The sequence below is a fragment of the Cotesia typhae genome, unplaced genomic scaffold (genome assembly GCF_013202065.1).
Source record: "Cotesia typhae breed Kobodo isofemale line unplaced genomic scaffold, CoteBio_Ctyphae contig_44, whole genome shotgun sequence".
NCBI lineage: Eukaryota > Metazoa > Arthropoda > Insecta > Hymenoptera > Braconidae > Cotesia > Cotesia typhae.
The window spans coordinates 5,254,567-5,260,456 of NW_027423753.1; the positions used below are offsets into that span (position 1 = coordinate 5,254,567).

The following is a 5,890-nucleotide window of genomic DNA, read 5'->3' on the forward strand; positions in this document are numbered from 1 at the left end:
AAATTTAATTTAAAAGCAGTAAGAGCTTAATTTTAACTTAGTGACAAGAAAAATTAAATTCATAGTAAATATTACACACTGATGTAATATTACTTGTTTTAAGAAAAAAATATTGAGCCAAGAAAATCATTTTAAAGAATGATTATCTTGAATTAAGAAATTTTTTAAAACTTTTCTACCATTTTTAGTGGTTTAAGAGTTTGTCTCTTGAAATAAGCTCATTTTTCCTTTCAGTGTGTAAAAGATATTATACTGTAATCTCTATCATGAAATCACCATCAGAACTGGGTCCAAATTCCATAGGGATTTTCTTCTTTTATTATTTTATAAATTTCCACGAATATTTTTAGGTATGAACCTAGAATGTTTTAATTTACTTTCTTAGCTTACGCTAAAAAGATTGAATCGATTCAATAAAATTTTAAAGATCGTGAACTTTTTCTTTCTATAATTTTTAAGAAGTAAATTTTTTATCTAAATTCCGTTGAATTAATAAAAATTATTGTTTCCTATAAAATACCTTTATATCTTTCATTAAGAATAGAGGATAGAACCAATGAAAAATTAAAACTGAAATAATCATTTAAATTATGATAAATAAACCATAAATATTTATGTCTAAGATAACATATATGTTAATATACTTATTTAAATATTCGTGAGATAATTTTTGTAGGTATCAATTTTATAAAAATAAAAAATTTTTTGCAATTAAAAAAGAATTTAATTTAGATGAAAGTGATAAAAGTAATCATCTATTAATTTTGATAAAGTGTGACATAATTTTTTAGTGAATAAATTTTCTATTTCATTATCACTAAGAACATAATCTAATGAAAAAAAATAAACAAGCGAGTAATAAAAGATGAAAGCGATGAAAAAGACAAAAAAAATATAAAGGGGAAAAAGTGAGAAGACAAAGAGAGGAGTAAAAAATGAGGTAGCATTGTAGCCTCGAATGTTTCTCTATTGCGTCGTCATAGCAACATCGTCGCCTCAAAGCTTAGAGTAGCGTCGTTCGGCGCATTATCGTTGAACATGCTGTCGCGATTCGTATGTCCACATGTATTTACATATGCCTATATGTGTGCGTGCGTAATATATGTATAAATATAGATGCAGGCAGTTACTGTTTTGAGGATAAGAGTAATTGTCTGCCGTAAATGTAATTGAGTGGGGAACAAATATGTAATGCTGATCGTTCAGCATCGGTACGCCGTTGACATGAGTCTCCCACGCTGCCTCGGACACCTGCTGATGGCTGCTGCAAATGATTTTTATCATGTTGTTAAATTTCAGAAAATAATATTTTTATGTGTATGGTAATAGTATTAAACTTCACTATGAGAATCAAAATTCTCATCGTGGTGATTAAATTTATTACATCACGAATGAAACAAAAAAAATAAATATTTATTTTTACTATCTTAAATAGTAAAACGGGAGCCAAGATGTCTGATGTATACAAATACACAACAATACATGTTGTGTTAAAACGACGCAATTTAGCTATTTTAAATAATAATACTTATTAATTGTACTATTACTTGTTAACAATAATTTTGTTTTTAATGTTAAATTATTTTTTTTTAATTTAGTGGATTGAAATTATTTGGATGAAAGTCTATTATAATAAACTGTATAAACACAGCCAAAATTAGCCGGGAAATTTTTTTTATTACATTTACAATGTTAATATTGAAATTAATTTTAGCTGATTAAAAAATTGTATACAGAGTGATTCAGAATTAGTGTCCGACATTCCACAAGTATCTCACTTATGAGATCTCACTTATGAGATGCTTGTGGAATTTCAGAAATGAAAACTTAATTTTTGGAGTGAATAGCAATTTTCGACCGAGACGCAGCTCCAACTTTTTTTGGGCTAAAGATACAGTGAAATGATTTTAATACTTTTTTGTAGAGAATAATTTTTCCCATAAATCCCACCGATTTACTAGATGAAATTAAGATACTTGTTGAACGTCAGAACACTTAGTAAGATTTTCTACATAACACTCCGTAGGACAATCATCAAGACAACTTGCATGACAATAGGCAGGAGAACCAGCAATACTAATTTTAAGACCATAATTGTATTACTCGAGTAAGCCCGAGGAAATGCGCGAAATAATTTTATTTTCTCTAATAAAAATATTAAAGTTTTTATTTATTCGAAACAAAAGAAATAACATCTTATATTATTTTTAAAATAAATAAGTCAATAATATCATTCGTTATGAAGTTCGCTTGGTAAATTTTATTGTACTTTTTTTCTTTCTTTAAATCTGTAACGAGCTCTCTGATTGGTCTATTTCAATCCTCAATAACTCCCAAAATATTGAGAATTTCGAAAAATTTTATTCTTGCAATTGTGCTTAAAATCGCCTCTTCTATCCAAATTTTTTTGGTCGGACACTAATTCTGAATCACCCTGTATATAAGCATAAACAGAAAAAAGGCCCTTTTAAGTAAAAAAATAAAAAATGATCTAAAAATTTTTACATGCACGGAAAGAACAAGATGACATTGAATATCATCCCAGATTATACTCAGTGATATCTGTGATGAAAAAAATTTCAGATATTAACTAAAAAAATCCAGATTATACTGCGTGATATCTGGATTATACTCATTGTAATCTATATTATACTGTGTGATATCTGAATTATACTCATTATAATCTGGATTATACTAACTACTATCTGAAATTTTTTCTTGCTCAGTATAATCTAGAATGATATTCAGTGTAATCTTGTTCTTACCGTGTGCTTAAGGTAAAAGATTTTTTGGATAATAAACTAATTACACGCCTCATAAGCGAAGCATTGAGGTTGTGCTCTACTCTCGACATTTCAAAAAAAGCAGTTTCCTCGAAACTGAAATCGATTTTTTGTTATTTATATCGCTGTTAAAGGTTAATATGAGTACACTTATATCAAGTCAAATAATGTGTCAGGCACATAAAATATATTTCAATAACAATTTTTTTGTTTAACATAGTTAATTATAACATTAAACATAATCTTTTCTGGACTTCCGTGTATGGATGGGTGTATGTGGTAGGGAAATTGGTCGATAAAATGATCGTACGGGAATAATTTTTTTTTTTATTATCTAAAGTGACACACGACGGAATATCTTATTTAATATGAGTGTTTAATTCACTGTCGTTAAATTATTATTTATAAAAAACTAATATATGACTGTGGATTTTTTTGTATATCTATCTATACATTTTATTAAAGTATTTTTTTTCCTCACCTTAGAGTTATGGCGTCTCTAAACCATGGCAGAGTTTTCTGTTTTTTATTATTTTGCTTTTAACATTTTATTTTAATTAATTTTTTTGTGAAAAAATGAGATTATGAGGCGTGCACTTTTGGATTTTCCAAACTTTTTTTTTACTCAAAAAACTGATTATTTAAACAAAAAACAAACAATTTTTTCTTCAATTTAAGAAACCTTTGTTACTTTATTGGGTCCAAAGAAAATTTTTCAACTTGAAGCAAAAAAATTTTTGATCTAAGAAAATGAATTACATAAATTGAACATCAATTTTTGGGACAATGGAGGTTTTCCTTAAGTCGGGAAATATTTTTCTTCATTTGAGACTGCTAACAACAAAATTGATGTTTTCAATTTTAAATAATTCCATAATAATCGCTGCCATCAACTTCTCGCAGTGTACACAGCTTTCGTTTGTTTTTTTTTTTTTTCTTAAATAGTTGCTAAATTTGAGCTATTATCTAACAGAGAATTAAATTTCATTCTCAATATTCATTACAGATCTCGTTCAAATATTCATTAAACACTCGTGCACGTTTACTATACTCGCTTGGTTCGTGCGCTTAACTTCCCACTCAATATGTGTTATGACTTTTCATATTTGCTTAATTAAATTGTGATACCCTACAAAAATAAAGTAAATATGTGAATGTTTCCAAACAATTAACTGAATTTTAACAAAATTAATAAATTACAAGTAATTATATTGTTATAAGTAATTTATTTACCAAAAAATGAACCTCCTCTCTGCTCCAGTTTCTCTCAAACATATGTATCAAACATCCGATCGTTAGATATTGATCATTAATTACTTATCAAATGTAAGTTACTTGCATGAGATGGATTTTTTATTTCTAGAATAATTAACAGTCATACTGATGACGACTGCACGCGACCTGAAAGGTCATACTTAACAGAATAAGACACTTCTTATATACAAGACTTAAGACACTTTGTGTTTATATATATATATATATATATATATATATATATATATATATATGCAACAATGTTTATATAAATGTATATGAAATACTCACGAAAGTCTCCAGACAAACGATTACTGACAATGGTTATTCGCTATTTTGGTTTTACCCACAGGCGAGCTACACTGATACATTTAAATTAGCATACATTTACAGACAAAACGTCCGGTCTCATACTGATGGCACGGTCATCCGCCTCATAAAACTTCTCTCGAATTACCATAAGCCTAATCTTTAAGTTTTTTTAAATAAATCTAAATTAATTATTGCTAAATACATTTATAATATAAATATAATTAAACAATTTATATATTAAATACACATTATATATCTCTGTCTGTATAATTACGTCAGTTTTGGTAGTTAAAAGTAAAAGCTAAACATAAATATACGTTACAGGATTTAATTATCAAGATCTAAACGATATATGATAATTATTTTATGAATCTTTCGTTGTTTACGATTACATGATTAGCATCCTTTATTTTTCGGATTTAGTCCGTTGTTTTCGAGAAAAATAAATATGGTAATTAGCATTAAGGATGTGTATTAATGATATTGGATCAGAAGGCCAGCCTCATGACCCGCAAGATCAATGAATGATCAAATAACATGGATAAGAGTTGAATATTCATTAAGCTTATTAGCGTGTAAGACCCCTGGATAGGAGTTGTATAGAGGAAGAGGCGTTTGCTCGTATTATAGAGAGAGAGTGCGGGCAGTTATGTCTCAAGTCTTCGTTACATATAGATATAGATATAAATGTATGTTTATTAATACATTTGTATATAAGGTCTTATTTTTTGCGTGAATGCAGAGTGATGATGTTGCGATGTGCGCACATTGGAGAGGGTCAGAGATCATTACAAACAATTCTCATGTGTGGGAAAGGCCGAGTCGAACTACTTTGTCACAAATGACAGAGGTAGATAATATACCTGTAAGTGTTTATACCTGCAAGAACCACACACACAGAGGCCCAATGAGGATAAACAACAATGGCTGTCGGCTGATATGAAGAGCTGCTACTGATGGAGTTACAATGCGCAATCTGTAGTATGCAATTTGACTTGAGATATCTCTTATTGCTACTGCTACTTGTATCATGTTATATAAATTTAAATAACTCTTTTATTTGTGGATATATATATAGAGTTGTTGTTTTGCTAAGACAATTTTTTCTTAAACTCTCAAAAGATTTTCTTAATTAAGTCGATAATAATTGCACACTTCATAGCGCAAAGCCTCTGAGGTTGTACTTTACTTCCGACACGTCAAGGTCAAGCAATTTTAAAGTCTTTAAATGCCTAAATCACAACTATATTGCACTCATACGATAATATGATAAAACGTTCATCGAGAACATACTTAAATTAAACCATATTATATTTTTGAAGAAATCATTTTATGTTGCTACTTTGAAAAAAAAAAAAAAAACGTTTCGATTTTGTATGTACTCACGATAACTTCTGAAAAAATTAATGTATCGAGGCCAGGCTTTTTTCATGTGTTGCGGAATTCTAACCACTGGTGCATCATTTCATATCAATAGCCTAGTTTGTTTAGCTTTTTTTTTTTTTTTAATACATTTTTATTAAAATTCACTATGATACTCA

The 5,890-nt window shown here is 28.5% G+C and overlaps 1 long non-coding RNA gene across 2 annotated transcripts; it reads right to left on the bottom strand.

The window, feature by feature from the left end:
* Nucleotides 1-2,134: 2,134 nt before the first annotated feature.
* Nucleotides 2,135-4,173, bottom strand: LOC141528774 (uncharacterized). Of its 2 annotated transcripts, XR_012479463.1 has the most exons (3): nt 4,017-4,173; nt 3,265-3,912; nt 2,135-2,434 (listed from the first exon to the last, which is right to left on the bottom strand). It is a non-coding gene; the product is annotated as an uncharacterized LOC141528774 (long non-coding RNA). The 2 variants fall into 2 exon arrangements; XR_012479462.1 differs by lacking the exon at nt 2,135-2,434 and having other exon boundaries at nt 2,934-3,912.
* Nucleotides 4,174-5,890: the final 1,717 nt, after the last annotated feature.